The following is a 15,375-nucleotide window of genomic DNA, read 5'->3' as shown; positions in this document are numbered from 1 at the left end:
ATGTCGGTAGACCGGTACATAGCAATATGCAACCCACTCAGATATAATTCTATCATGACTCCTTGCAAAATATGTGGAATCATAGTGCTTGCATGGGGCCTTGACTTTGTCTTAATACTAGTGTTGTTTTCACTTCAGTCTAGAATGGTAAAATGCAAGTCTTTTATTACCAACGTGACTTTGACTCGATTTTCATCACATAAAAGTTGACTTCAAAAAATCAGAAGTTGCTCAACCCCTAACGTGTACTGTGACAACCCATCTTTGCTTTTGCTTTCATGTGGAGGGAATTTGACTGTGAACGACATTTACCATTTTTTTTATAACAGCCTTTATGCAGATGAGCAGTATCTCTATCCAGCTGTTCTCTTATACGTAGATTCTCATCACATGTATAAAACAAACACATGCTAATTCAAAAGTTAAGGCTGACCAAATACTTGTTTTCCACCATAATTTGCAAATAAATTCTTTAAAAATCCTACAATGTGATTTTCTGGATTTTTTTTCTCATTTTGTCTCTCATAGTTGAGGTATACCTATGATGAAAATTACAGGCCTCTCTCATCTTTTTAAGTGGGAGAACTTGCACAATTGGTGGCTGACTAAATACTTTTTTGCCCCACTGTACATGTATAGCCCAGATTGGTAAATTTTTCCTCTTTGAAATAGTGACAACCATTGCTATAATGTCATTTCGGATCCCCAGCATCTCTTCCAATGCACAGAAGATTTGTGGTTTGATGATTTACACAGTCCTTCCGACTGTCAATCCAGTCATATATGGAATGAAAACTAAAGATATTAGAATAGCTTTCTTTTTGGATTTGAAAAAGCACAAAGTTAATCCAGGTAAAAATACGTCTGCTAAAAACAGAAAATAATAATTATGGTTTGTAATAAAATGAAAAAAGTTTCTTGATGTATTCTGGATGAACTAAACAACTACAGGTATATGTGACTGTGAACTACAAAACCAGTCATAATGGTCAATTTTTCGAAATTGAGATTTATACATTACCTGTATAAAGCTGAATAAATAAGCTTTCCATTGATGTGTGGTTTGTTAGGATAGGACAATATTTGGCAGGGATACAACTATTTGAAAATCTGGAATCTGAGGGTGCAAAAAAATCTAAATATTGAGAAAATCGCCTTTAAAGTTGTACAAATGAAGTTCTTAGCAATGCATATTAATCAAAAATTAATTTTGATATATTTACGGGTAGGAAATTTACAAAATATCTTCTCCCCAACCTAGTTACTATCCTAGGCGCTTGGTTGTATTCCCTTAAAGGAATCTCTTCTTCTGATTCCAAGCCTTTGAGCTCTACATTGTGTCCAGGAGGCCCGGCCCCTAACAGGTACGTTTCTGGGGTATGTAGCTCAGGCCTTTGGCCGAAAGGGATAGTGTCACTGACAGCCGTCGAACCATCCCGTTCCCTTTGGTAGAGTTGGTACTAATTTACAAAATATCTTCATGGAACATGATCTTTACTTAATATCCTAATGATATTTGACATAAAAAAAAAATCGATACTTTTGACCCATACAATGTATTTTTGGCTATTACTACAAATTTACCCGTGCTACGTAAGACTAGTTTTGTGGTCCAGGGTCACATATCATAAGATAATTAAAAAATAGGATTTTATTACATAATCTTTTGGTGTAAATAATTTCTTTGTAATTGTTGTGAAGGCATTAAAAACATATTTAAAATTTTTTTATATTATCTGTGTATAATGCAGGGTACAACGGCATTAAAGGCACACAGTAAAGGGGTCATATGACGTTGTTAAAAAAGAACATTATTTTGTGTATTTGGTGTAATGAAATGTGTTTGTGCGGTTTAAGGTTAAAAAACACATTATTTTCCACATACTGTACTTTATTGTTTCTCCTCTATGCCCCGCCTTTCTGAAACGTGTCGATTTTTACAAAGCTCATCGTTCTGAAAAGTGAGGTGTGCTCTGATTGGCCAGCAATCTAGTGCGTTGTGATTGGCCGAATACCTCAAGCGTGTGACGGAAATGTTATGCCCCTTACCATACTATGATGCTGTGTCCCGGCGCGACGAGACAAAACCAATAAAATCCATTACAAACGAGGCATTTGTTGCATCCGGGGACATAATTACTGATTATAATTACTTATACTGTCTTTTTACACGTTGCATCGCGCTGCATAAACATAAAACCATGTCTGCATTTGTGATCGGAGAAACGACAAATAACAAGCGCTACTCTACACTGCTCAAAACTTGCGTTTGAATCGTCGGTGGCAAATCCTTTAAATATGAAAATGTACTTACAAGCTGTGAGTCAGCATTATTTGTCAGCCTCATAGACTGTATAGGGTCAGCATGCGCGCCTAAGGAGAAACAGGGAAACTGAATTCACCGGAACACCGGCATTGTAGGCTACTCTCCCAGGAAACAGTCCTCGTCCTCCGTAAAATGCGTTGCACACATCTGAATATTTAGTCGTGTCCTCTTTTGGAAGACCAATACAAAGTAGTTTTGCTTTCACAATGAAACACACAGCATCTCCAAGACATAGCTACTACAGCGAGAATCAAAGTTACGCCTTCTTTCTTTTTGTGAACATTTTCGGCGGTGTTATGCAAATCTTCCCATACAGTGACGTAGACATGTGGGGTCATGTTCAAACGAGGTGTTTTAGGAGGGTGTGGACGAGTCTTAACTTTTATAAAAAATGTCTCTTTGGGTTTGAGACTTTAGTCTTTGCAACTTTAGGGATCTTATCTATTCACGAACAGCTTGTAACACTCCAAAGAGAAAGGAAAAGTTGAAATTGCATAATATGACCCCTTTAAAACATGGTTTAGAGTTACACCTTTTACTTTTATGCATATGAAATTTACCATATAAAATTAAAAGATTCACCATAAAGTTAACAGAAATAATTTTGATTCATAATATATGAACACATCTTTACATGTTAAATCTAAATTGTATTCAGATTTTTGTTGAAAATACCTAGATAGATCTTCCCAAAGATTTTTTTGAATAGCAACAGTAAAAAAAAAGATGTAACAATTGTTCTGGCTGATCTGAACAATATGAACAGCTCTCATCAATATCCACAAATTTTGCTAAAGTATAATTACACGGATATATATTGTGAAGTATTTTTAACGACTTCAACTCCTCACCCACAAAGTCAACAGTCTTCGACAAATTAATTATCGTGATCGAATTCTGAGCGATTTTTTGTTCCATTGACATAAAGCGGTCAGTGAGAGCATTAACAGCACAGATAATATCAGCGTTAGAAACTTTTGGGTCTTCATCCTGGCATCATTTTTTTGAAAGAGTGCTACTTGTTGGAGTTTCAGAGGGCATATCACAATCGACCGATGACCTCTCAAAAAGCGAGTAAAGGGATTTCCTGTCCTTATTTTTTGGCATTATCGTAAGTTAGCACACAAGCTGAACATTACACTTTTGAAAATTGGCCAATCCACCATTTTTTCTCTTTGTTCGCCCTTTTTGTTCTTAAAAATATGCATTGTAACTTTAAAGGGAAATTTCACTCTCTACCTGTTAATTAAATCATACATTCGGTCAGAGGATGCGAACTCGATGGAAAAAAATATCAGAGCTCGGACCAACAAGACTGTTCAGTTGGCTTGTGTGATTTATGTTTTATGCTTCATAAATCTGACGTTATTACGGTAAGGGAGCATAGTGAGCTCTGATGCTCCCTAGTTTTTGCGGTGCATTGTGGGATTTTTCAGGGAGCGAACGTTCCAGTGCACTGGAAGGATTTCGCGATTGAGACAGCCCTTAAAATGGCTGACTCCCTGATCAGTGCCCTGACTACTGAACAAGGGAGCTGATTGAGACGCACCCTAGGTCTCTGCAGGAAAGTAATGGGAGTTACCAGATCGGGGCGTTTTTAGACCATGTTTAGACAGTAGGTTTAGGGGTGGGGTTAGGTAAGGGGGATCATTTCGAATGCATGATAGAGAAACACCCTGCAGTTTGAAAACACCCACAAGTTCAGAAACGCCCACTTTTGCTCTGCAGAAACCATCTCAATATATTTTTACAGCTCCTCTCTCAGGAGCTCTGCAAAGAACAGGTTGATTTTGGCCTGTGTAATTAATATAGCGAGAATCAAAGTTACGCCTTCTTTCTTTTTGTGAACATTTTCGGCGGTGTTATGCAAATCTTCCCATACAGTGACGTAGACATGTGGGGTCATGTTCAAACGAGGTGTTTTAGGAGGGTGTGGACGAGTCTTAACTTTTATAAAAAATGTCTCTTTGGGTTTGAGACTTTAGTCTTTGCAACTTTAGGGATCTTATCTATTCACGAACAGCTTGTAACACTCCAAAGAGAAAGGAAAAGTTGAAATTGCATAATATGACCCCTTTAAAACATGGTTTAGAGTTACACCTTTTACTTTTATGCATATGAAATTTACCATATAAAATTAAAAGATTCACCATAAAGTTAACAGAAATAATTTTGATTCATAATATATGAACACATCTTTACATGTTAAATCTAAATTGTATTCAGATTTTTGTTGAAAATACCTAGATAGATCTTCCCAAAGATTTTTTTGAATAGCAACAGTAAAAAAAAAGATGTAACAATTGTTCTGGCTGATCTGAACAATATGAACAGCTCTCATCAATATCCACAAATTTTGCTAAAGTATAATTACACGGATATATATTGTGAAGTATTTTTAACGACTTCAACTCCTCACCCACAAAGTCAACAGTCTTCGACAAATTAATTATCGTGATCGAATTCTGAGCGATTTTTTGTTCCATTGACATAAAGCGGTCAGTGAGAGCATTAACAGCACAGATAATATCAGCGTTAGAAACTTTTGGGTCTTCATCCTGGCATCATTTTTTTGAAAGAGTGCTACTTGTTGGAGTTTCAGAGGGCATATCACAATCGACCGATGACCTCTCAAAAAGCGAGTAAAGGGATTTCCTGTCCTTATTTTTTGGCATTATCGTAAGTTAGCACACAAGCTGAACATTACACTTTTGAAAATTGGCCAATCCACCATTTTTTCTCTTTGTTCGCCCTTTTTGTTCTTAAAAATATGCATTGTAACTTTAAAGGGAAATTTCACTCTCTACCTGTTAATTAAATCATACATTCGGTCAGAGGATGCGAACTCGATGGAAAAAAATATCAGAGCTCGGACCAACAAGACTGTTCAGTTGGCTTGTGTGATTTATGTTTTATGCTTCATAAATCTGACGTTATTACGGTAAGGGAGCATAGTGAGCTCTGATGCTCCCTAGTTTTTGCGGTGCATTGTGGGATTTTTCAGGGAGCGAACGTTCCAGTGCACTGGAAGGATTTCGCGATTGAGACAGCCCTTAAAATGGCTGACTCCCTGATCAGTGCCCTGACTACTGAACAAGGGAGCTGATTGAGACGCACCCTAGGTCTCTGCAGGAAAGTAATGGGAGTTACCAGATCGGGGCGTTTTTAGACCATGTTTAGACAGTAGGTTTAGGGGTGGGGTTAGGTAAGGGGGATCATTTCGAATGCATGATAGAGAAACACCCTGCAGTTTGAAAACACCCACAAGTTCAGAAACGCCCACTTTTGCTCTGCAGAAACCATCTCAATATATTTTTACAGCTCCTCTCTCAGGAGCTCTGCAAAGAACAGGTTGATTTTGGCCTGTGTAATTAATATTCATGAGCATCTCTTCTGAGTGGCCTGTTGTTTTCTGAGTGACGCACGGCCAGGCCAACCACAGGCAACTAGGGTTATGTATGCTGTAGCCTGCTGTGGCTTGGTGATACTCATAAGTAAGGTCAATAGAAACACCGGTTATGATGGTCACTGCTGAGGGAAATGTTGTCCGGCCTTAGGCCTACATGTTTGAGCCGAACTCAGACCCCGAATCGGCGACGACAGGAGACAACCAACCACCTCCTCAAACGCGCTTACAACAGGATGTTTCAGAATGGTAATTCATGTTTTTTTTTTCAAACACCGAATAATAATAATAAAAACACTACAGTACCAAAAACCATCTCAATATATTTTTACAGCTCCTCTCTCAGGAGCTCTGCAAAGAACAGGTTGATTTTGGCCTGTGTAATTAATATTCATGAGCATCTCTTCTGAGTGGCCTGTTGTTTTCTGAGTGACGCACGGCCAGGCCAACCACAGGCAACTAGGGTTATGTATGCTGTAGCCTGCTGTGGCTTGGTGATACTCATAAGTAAGGTCAATAGAAACACCGGTTATGATGGTCACTGCTGAGGGAAATGTTGTCCGGCCTTAGGCCTACATGTTTGAGCCGAACTCAGACCCCGAATCGGCGACGACAGGAGACAACCAACCACCTCCTCAAACGCGCTTACAACAGGATGTTTCAGAATGGTAATTCATGTTTTTTTTTTCAAACACCGAATGTATCACCGTAAATCCAAACCTGACCAGCCGAGCATTTGCGATTACGTGAACTTGAAGACACTTGTACAAATGCGGATGGGTGATATGAATGGAAATTATATGATTGGCAATGCAGTATTTGGATTCTGTATTCTGTACTGTATTTTCTTGCGCTCAAACCTGCCAATCTAAAGGATCAAACGCTGTATCAGGCGTTTGAGGTAATTTGTGAATTAGCATAGACTTATAGTCTAAATAAAACAATTTGCAACTGTTACTATTATTACACTTGTATACAAAACTTTGTATTGTGAGATTTATTTTGATTATCTTATATTATGTGTAAATTAAAATTAAGTGGGATAATCTGGTTTGTTTATGTATGTGACGTGATCTCCAGGTTGGCGCGATGACATGCGCAGTGGATGTAATGTGAGACTGGGTTAGGAGTTGGTCGGGGAAGGATATACAGTACATGTGATGCGAGCTGTGCGTTGAATTCATTCCTGAGCTCTGACCAATAAACGACAGTAAAGATCCAGTTAATGTGTATGCCTGCATTATTTCGATGGACCCATTTTCAAGAGACTGGAGTTTCCTCCTATGGTCTACAGCCCCTCTTACATATTTGGTGGCAGCGGGTTTGGACGACGTGCACGGCGCGTGAGTGAACTTTCTCTTCGACGGGTATAAAATGCGATGGATGTGGCATCACGACGTTGGAAACTGATATCGACCGCAAGATTTCAGCTTTTTGTGATCCGTGACGCCTAACGTTACTTTGCGTTGTGTTTCAACTGTGGACATATTTGTTCGTGCGTTTGTCACAGCAGTGTCTGATCACAGGGGATTACAGCGTCGGTTAGACCAGGAACTTTAAAGAAACAGGACGACGCGAACTTCATAGGGTAATCCATTTGCCTGGTGCAAGTAGTTCACATGCAGTGCAGCGCTTTAATGGACATTTTCCGCCTATCTTTTAGGGCGACGGGAAAGAAGATTTTCTCCACTGGTGCAGACGATTTGAAGTGACTGTGGAGGCTAGCACTGATTTTGATAACTTCAGGTTAGCAAAGTTTTTGCCAACTTGTCTTGGTGGTACTGCTTTTAACTACTGGGACAGTTTGCCTAGTGACATTAAGAAAGACTATAAACAAGTGAAAGAAAAAATGAAAGCGGTTTTTGGCAAACGAGTTTACCTGTCCACATTTCAAAGTTATGTTAATGCACGCACACGCCTACCTTGCGAGGCTCTCCAAGTTTTCGCAGCAGAAATTAGTCATTTGGTGGATGAAACTTTTCCCACATACGAGGCTAATGCAAAGAATGGAGAAAAATTCACCTGGATCTATCCTCAACGTTCTTCCACAGACTGTACCTACCTCTCCCTGCTTCACGATGTCTACAGTACTTCCCGCGGTTCACTCAGCTACATCAGGGGACTTCATGAAGCTTCAACAGACCCTGGAAAGTTTGACAGAGAGAATGGATCACCTTCAGCTTGAGGTTAACAGGCAGAGGTATGCCGGCAGACACACTTCTTCACCGGATCGACAGCGTCGCAGTCTTACCCCGGACGATTCACGTGGGCGCACATCAGAACGTCGCAGGTATGACAGACATTCATATACTGACTGTAACTCTTTTTATGAGCGAAATAGACCACCATACAGAGATACGAGTGGCGATAGGGACTATTACAAGGCACGCAGATATGAGGGCTATCGTGATCAAAGTCCTAGGATGTCACCGGAACGTGGACAGCGCATTACAGCTCGGGACTCTCTGGATCGTGCTTCTTGTTCAGACAATGGTCAAGGCGACAGGCCATCGGACGGCTACTCAAAGCGGCGGAGTGATCGGTCTTCAAGTCCTGGTCACGTGCGTTTTCAGTCTCCTTCACGTGTTCATCAGCGCCAGGGAAACTATCAGTAGTTGACAATGAGGGCCAATTGCCAACTGCTGCTGACACCGGGCCCATTGGTAACGTTGTGGAACATCATGTGACTGCAGACACTGGTCAGGCCGTGACACAAAATGTGGCACTTGTCATCGAAGACACAATAGTCCATGCATTCATTGATACTGGTGCTGATGTTTCTCTTATCAGTGAAGATTTCAGAATGTCTACTCCTACTTTGCGTCAAAGACCCTTGGTGAAACAGTTTATACCTCTGACATCCATTTCTGGTGACACTTTAGATTCAGTGGGTACATTGTCAGCAAATGTCACTCTGGGAAAGCGTACAGTGTCACATTCATTTCAAGTGATCAGAAATTGCTCAAAAGCTCTTGTACTTGGTTGGGACTTTTTGTCTATGCACAAAATTGTGATTAACATGCAGAACATGTCTTTTCAGCTAGGTGAGGACTCCATATCCTTTATGGGTGTAGATCAGCATTCTCTGAGACTTGTGGATGTGACAGTGTGTACCACTACGGTTGTTCCTGCTCTGTCAGAGGCTGTAATCACTGCAAAACTTGCATCATCCCATACAGGTTTGCAGCCAAATGGCTACACAGGTGTGTTTGAGCCTTACTATCGTGAAGACTCCAAGATAGGATTTGCATGGACTGTCACGAAAGCAGATAAGGGTTCAATTTATGTGAAGGTAGTCAATCCCTCTGCAGATGACATGTCTCTGTACTGTGGTACTCCAATTGGTACTTTCCATTTCATTTCTGAGAGCGATCAGGATGGTTTTTTGTTAATTGAGAACAGTGTGAACAATGTAAATGCTCAAAATGTGTTGATGTCAAGTCAAGTGTAAATGCCCGAGTCACCTGTGCTGCCAGATCTCTCTAATACTGAGCTATCTGTGAGGCAACAAAAGAGTCTGACAGATTTGCTAATCTCTTTTTCTGATGTTTTCAGTCAGCATAGTCAGGACTACGGTAGAACCAGCTTGGTTACCCACAAAATCAGGACCACAGATGATACTCCCATTTCCCAGCGAGCTTACAGGACTTCTCCTGCTCTCAAGGCAGAAATTCACTGTCAGGTAGAAAAACTCAAAACACAAGATATACTAGAGGATAGTGATAGTCCTTGGTCAAGTCCAATAGTAATGGTGAGAAAGAAAGACAATACCTACAGATTTTGCGTTGACTATCGCAAGTTGAATTCTGTAACCATTACTGATGCACACCCGCTACCTCGAATAGACGATAGTCTTGATGCTTTGTCAGGGTCTCAGTATTTTTCTTCCATGGACATGTCTTCGGGTTATTGGCAGGTAGAATTAGATCCAAATGACAAGAAAAAGACGGCCTTTACCACAGGGGATGGCCTGTATCATTTCAAAGTGATGCCTATGGGCCTTAAAAATAGTCCGCCCACGTTTCAAAGGCTAATGGAGTTAGTCCTTAGAGGGTTGCATTGGACAAAGTGCGTTATATATTTGGATGACATCATTTGTATGGGCAAAGATTTTGAGGATCACATCAAAAACCTCACAGACATTTTGACCAGGTTCAGGGAAGCAGGTCTCAAGCTTAACCCTGTGAAGTGTCATTTTTGCAAGGCGTCTGTAACGTACATGGGTCATGTTGTCTCAAAGGATGGGCTGTCTCTTGATCCAGCTCATAGCGAGAAAGTAAGATACTGGCCAACTCCAAAATCAGCTACTGAGGTGCGAGCATTTTTGGGCTTGTGTAGCTATTATAGGCGTTTCGTTCGAGACTATGCTTTTAAGGCTCAACCTCTACACAAACTAACCCACAAAGATGTGCGTTTCGAATGGACCGATGAATGTTCAGTAGCTTTTCAGCAACTAAAAGATGCTCTGATGTCTCTGTCTGTCATGGCATTCCCTAATTTTGATCGGCCGTTTACATTGAGTACGGATGCGTCTAATATAGCTATTGGTGCTGTCCTGTCTCAAATTCAAGATGGCAAAGAGCGAGTTGTTGCATACGCTAGTCACGTACTTACCTCGACTGAACGAAAATGGTCCACTTACGACAAAGAACTGTGGGCAATAGTTTGGTCATTCAGACATTTTCGTCACTACTTGAGTAACTGCCCCTTTACAATTGTCACCGATCACAAACCTCTTGTTGGCCTGAGAAAATTGAACTTTGATATTGATCCCACGGGACGTAGAGGTCGGTGGGCTATGGAGCTTGATCCATATGAATGGGTGATCATCCACAAAGATGGCAAGAGACATACTAATGCGGATGCCATGTCTCGTATTCCTGTTGCTTCATCTACAACTCCGACACCTCGCACACAGACAGTATGCATTCAAACAGATGACTTGCCTCTCACATCTCAGACTGCTGTTTTTGTGGGTGCCACTGGTACAGAAAGTCAGCCTAAGGTGGAGTCACAAATTTGTCTGACCGAATGTGAAATCGATGATGGTTCGTCTGAGTCTACTGTGCAGATGCTGTGTACCTCTTTGGGTGGTGAGGAAAAGAACATTGCATACTGTCAGAAAAAAAACGATGCTTTGCTCTCACAGGTCTATAGTTGGGTCGAAAATCAAAAGAGACCTAATCTGAGACAAGTAAAGGGGAAATTGAGGAAACTTTGGTGGCAGGTTCCCCGTATGGTGTTGAAGGGTGAAGTCTTGTGTCGTACAGTTCACTATGAACGTTTGAAGCCCTACAGATCCAAGTGGACAGAACCAGCACTTACTTCCACATGTGCTGGTCAAGATAAGGACAAAAGGGTTCAGGAGTTGAGACCATTATACACCGCTTTATCTGGGTCTCTCCCTTTGTCATCAGGAGGGCTGGGGGTTGGTGAAAGTGAGGCTCATGTACTCTCTTCTGTTCCTCATGTACGTAGGCCTTCAGGTCGCATAGCGCAAGTTCCTCATGCTGTGCAGCAGCCACCTCAATTGGTTAATCATACCTCCTCAGTAGGGGGGGAACATGCTTCAAAATGTGTGGTTACTCGTTCAGGGCGCGTTATTAACAGGCCTAGGAAGTTTTCTTGTTAAAGAAAATTGGGAATAAATTGTACTTTTGTTCTTGGTTTGCAGTTTACTGTTTTACAATGTAAGACAAACGACAGTAAAGATCCAGTTAATGTGTATGCCTGCATTATTTCGACGGACCCATTTTCAAGAGACTGGAGTTTCCTCCTGTGGTCTACAGCCCCTCTTACAGTATCATGCTTGTTATTTCACGTGCAATAGACAATGGTGGCAATAGACAATGGTTGACACGGTTGTCACGGCGACCGTCACAGCCCTACTGTGCAATGATGTAGTTTCCTGACATCCAGACTGAACAGCGTTTTCTCAACATGGTTCCGTGTTGTTGTTGCTCAGCAATGGCATGTACGCGATGTTGTCTGGGGGCTTGGCAAAAGGAGAGTGGGACTGTGGGCAGTGCTCGGGGTGGTGACTGAAGGCGGTGACTGTGTAGTTCTGACATCACCTAGACCTCAGTTATCATGAAAAAAGCCAGGAAATTTCAGTTTTGACAATATGGGACCTTTAACATTTATAATTAATATTCGGCTGAAAGTTGTAAGAACATGTAACAAAACGATGTGTTTAAAGAGAATAAAAAATAATATCAAAAAGAGATCGGTCCTCTCTGTTGTTTATTAATTCAAGCGGTGACGTTCTACTATGTTGTCTGTTGACGCTGTAGATTTTTGATGACAGACACAGATACCAGCTTGGTTAGTTTATTCCACCACTGCACACTCTCCCTTCCACCTGGGACTCCCTGACGTCACTCTCTTGGAACCCCGTGACTTAAAGAAACATTCCACATAACTCTACATCCTCCCTCTTTTAGTGGAAAACAAAGTAACAGTGCAAAAGACAAAATTAAATCAGACCAACAACATAACATATGAATAACATAAAACAGGTGCAAAAAAGGGAGAACACCTGACTGCACAATATCACCTAACAAGAATAACATGCATAAAGGAACGGAGATTTATAGCACATTTCAATCAGTTCATAACATAGTCTTTGTAACGTTGGTTAGGACGGCTGACTCTTCCAGAACGAGTCATCACTGAACATTTGCCATCTGTGTCACTGTAACAGTCCATTTTAGTGTCTGTGGTTGCTGCATGGACCCCTCAGAATTGGGTGGTGTTGCGAGTGCCCCAGCATGAGTCTCTACTGGGAGATCATCTTCAAAGTCAGCTGGAGGGGATTCTGAAACAGGGAGGAGATGTCGCCTGTTCCTGATATACTTGGCACCTTGTGATGTAACGACATAGCTATTTGGTTGCTCAGGAGGAGAATTCACTATTGCTAGTCTGTCAAAACCACGTGCTGTCTGCATCCTGACAGTTTGCCCTGTCTTGAGTGCAGGGAGCTGGTGACCATTTCTGTCATAATAGTCTTTTCCCCTCATTCTCCGTTTTGTGATGATTTCTTTCACGTCTGTGTGGATAACAGGCTGAAGCATTGCCTTGGTCACCGGGAGGAAGGTCCGTGTTTGCCTAGAGAAAAGGCATTGTGCAGGGGATGGTAAACCATCCCGGGAAAGATTGCGAACATGGAGAAGAGCAGCACGTATGTCAGTATGGTCACGGTAGCATTTTTCCAGAAGGTGCTTAGCAGATCTGACTGCACGCTCTGCCAGCCCATTGGATTGGGGATAGTGAGGGCTGCTGCGAACATGCTTAAAGTCCCACATGTGTGCAAAATCTGCAAAATCCTTGCACACAAATTGAGTAGCATTATCAGTCATTAGAGTGTGCGGAATACCATGTACTGAAAAATGTCTTTTCAACTTCGCAATGACTGTGCTGCTTCGCATGTCAGAAAGGTAGTCCAGCTCGAACCAGCCAGAGAAGGAATCCACAAGGACTAAATGTGTTTTTCCATGCCAATCAAATAGGTCAGCAGCTGTGAAAGACCAGGGAAGATCCGGGATTTCATGCAGCTGCAGTGGTTCTTTCACCTGATGAGGTTTGAGTGCATTGCAGGGTGCGCAACGAGAGATTTCAGTGTCAATATCAATGTACATCGATGGCCAGTACATTGTTTCCTTAGCCCTGCGCTTTGTTGCTGCAATGCCAGGATGGCCCTGATGTAGCTGGCCTACATAAAATTTTTGCAAAACGGGAGGGATAATAAATCTCTCCCCACGAAGCAGCAAGTCATCCTTAATGGTCAGCTCATCTCTCATTGAAAAGAAGGAACGCAAGGAATATGGAAGTTCTTTTGAACACAATTCAGAGAATTTCGTTAAAAGTACCTCTGGATCCTCATGATCTTCATCGTCCAAATGTTTCAGCTTTATCAGCCGCTTCAGGGCCGGCTAGGTTTAACAGTGTGTAAGCTTGTACTTTCTTTGATTTATCTGACAGGCCCGCATAGCAGTAGATGCGCCATTCTTTTTCAAACTTCCTCCAGTTATCGGCGATGTTGTCATCAAAAACCAATGGATCTATACGGCGAAGTCCCTGGGCCATTTTATCCCACTTCAGACACCATGTAGATTTTCGATGACAGACACAGATACCAGCTTGGTTAGTTTATTCCACCACTGCACACTCTCCCTTCCACCTGGGACTCCCTGACGTCACTCTCTTGGAACCCCGTGACTTAAAGAAACATTCCACATAACTCTACAGACGCTATACAGAATCATAGTCACTTGAATTCGAGTGATCACTGTCCCAACGTGCAGTGAGTCAGGGAACTTACCAGTGAATGAATTCGTGTACACGATCTACTGATTCACGAGCTCGGGAGCTAGGGAACTGATTGAGACGCACCCCTATACTTGAGCCCATTGTGTATTTCTGAGGGAGGGGCTTCATAAAACCAGGAAATCATCAGAGATCAGATCACTTACTGTGAAATCTGTTTTCTCTCAGGTAAATTACCAGTGTAAGCTTCATGGTGAATACTTCTACATCACACTTGTCAACACAGTCCATAGCAATAACAAAAATGTATCTTGACTTCTTGACTTGACTTTCTAGTAGTGGTTATTTTGGGAAAAACACACAAGGAGCTGTTTACATCAGAAACTGCATATCTTGTTTTTGACACAGGTGAAAATTTTCTGTCTGATCTCTTTTGTTTTAAAACCATACACAAGTGGATTCACAAAATGAGGAAAGATAAAATTGAAAATAGAAAACACTCTGCGTCAGAAAGCAGGAACAAACTCAGATCGATGTGAAAGAAAAATATTGTAGAAACTTAATTTGCTGTAAAGTTGCTTTGCAGCGATTTGTATATCGTGAAAAGCGCTATACAAATAAACTTGAATTGAATTTAATTGAATTGTAAGAAGAGTAAAAAGAGTGTTAAACTCTAACAACAGGAAGACAACCAAATGAGTACCACATGTCTGAAGTGCCTTAATCTTTGCATCAGACTGCTTATAAGTACCACAAGTGATTAATATATGAATGTATGTAAATGCAACATACCTTCAGCAATGTTGAATATCACCTGTAGGCTAATGATTTATACTCATGGAGTTGGTTGGAAATAAATCCAGTTTGTGTTGGATTAGTCATGGGAACAGGTGTTGTTTTGTAGCATGTGCACAGCCCTACTGGTAGATAGCGTAGCTACACCATCTGATTTAAAAAGCATCTTTCTGCTTTGTCATTCAAAAGTTGCTAAAAATACTAAAATATCACATTGTACCTTGGTTGTTGACAAATAAATTGTCAGGTAATCTTTTTGGTTGATGAAAACCTTTCATTTAGATTAATAAATATATGCTATGCTATGACTTCCCACACAGCAGATGATTTTGGTGTCAATATGGTCTCTGGAATGCACCTCGTCAGCCAAAGGACGACCATGAATAGCAATGATGGCATGACAACAAAACATAAGACTGACTCCTGTGGTTTTGTCCTGAGGTCTGTGGCCCAGATCAGTCCTGGGATCATGAGCCACATTTGAAAGTTTTTCTAAATAGATTTTTAAGAATTACTAGGTTTGATTATGTCTAATTGATAGTGAATGGCAAGTCATTTCTAAACTTGTATAAAGAGGTTTATT

Source organism: Sinocyclocheilus grahami, unplaced genomic scaffold (genome assembly GCF_001515645.1).
Source record: "Sinocyclocheilus grahami isolate Dianchi unplaced genomic scaffold, SAMN03320097.WGS_v1.1 scaffold6.1, whole genome shotgun sequence".
In the NCBI taxonomy this organism is placed as follows: Eukaryota; Metazoa; Chordata; class Actinopteri; order Cypriniformes; family Cyprinidae; genus Sinocyclocheilus; species Sinocyclocheilus grahami.
The sequence above is the reverse complement of the archived record's forward strand: the minus strand, read 5'-3'. Positions refer to the sequence as shown.